Below are 982 nucleotides of genomic sequence, written 5' to 3'. Positions count from 1 at the left end.
TGATTAATTTAAACAAACAGATAAATCTATGATCTTTATTCTTATTGCAATTGGAAAAAAGATTAGAGATTTAATTTTTGCATGTTTGATTTGATGTTGCACTCAGTTATCAAAATCATGAAGAATTTTTTCATATTTTTCCTGTCAATTTTTTATTTGTTTTCTTGGATGTTAGTGTAGTCTATGATGTTAAAGGAGGATTGAAGTGATGATTGTTGCATAGTTCATATGAGATTCATCTCTGATTAATTTAAACAAAAAATAGTCTTTCGTTTCTATCTGGTTTTGCAGACTCCTAACTCTTAATCAACTGAACTAACGGGCATTCAGTGATATAATGATTCTTTTTTCTTTTGATTTGGTGCACAATTTTGGGATGCCAAATTAAAAATGACCCCTTAGCCACAATCCATCCATATATAATCGTGAGTATGCCCCTAATTTGTGAGAGTATCCCCCAATTGTGCCTTCTTAATCAAATATGAAGTCACGTCCACATCATATATCACGTCCGTTCGTATTGTACTATGACTCTGCATCCTCTATTCACCTCCATCCCTTAAATAACACGAGATCCCCTTTTATTCTTGTTTTAATCTGCTATGCTCGAAACTTTTTCATTTGCTAACAAAATCTCCACCATATTCGTTTCATTCTAATTCTTTCTCAACCCTTTTGAACTCAGCCACAAGAACCATGGCTAGAAGTAGCGGCAACTTGGAGGAAAAATGGTTCCCAGATTGTAGCAACAGAAGAGAAGAATTGATTGTGTGGTGTCATGACTTAGGTTTAGGTTTAAAATGGGACATGATGATGGCACCCGGTCTTTAGATAACGACAACCTAAAATGGTAGCCTTGAGTGATAAACTTTGGATGCTCTAGTAATTCCTAGCAGAGATATATTTGGTTGTTCTTTAACATCTGCATGACCGCCAGTAGTGTTCGTCTGTGAAATGACATTTTTTCCCTTTTCGCTCCAAA

The 982-nt window shown here is 35.0% G+C and overlaps 1 non-coding gene across 1 annotated transcript; it reads left to right on the top strand.

Moving 5' to 3' along the window:
* Positions 1-197: 197 nt before the first annotated feature.
* Positions 198-291, top strand: LOC113336225. Its single transcript, XR_003353650.1, has one exon. It is a non-coding gene; the product is annotated as a small nucleolar RNA snR60/Z15/Z230/Z193/J17 (small nucleolar RNA).
* The last annotated feature ends 691 nt before the right edge of the window (positions 292-982 follow it).

The sequence above is a fragment of the Papaver somniferum genome, unplaced genomic scaffold (assembly GCF_003573695.1).
Source record: "Papaver somniferum cultivar HN1 unplaced genomic scaffold, ASM357369v1 unplaced-scaffold_15040, whole genome shotgun sequence".
NCBI lineage: Eukaryota > Viridiplantae > Streptophyta > Magnoliopsida > Ranunculales > Papaveraceae > Papaver > Papaver somniferum.
The sequence above is the reverse complement of the archived record's forward strand: the minus strand, read 5'-3'. Positions and strand labels throughout refer to the sequence as shown.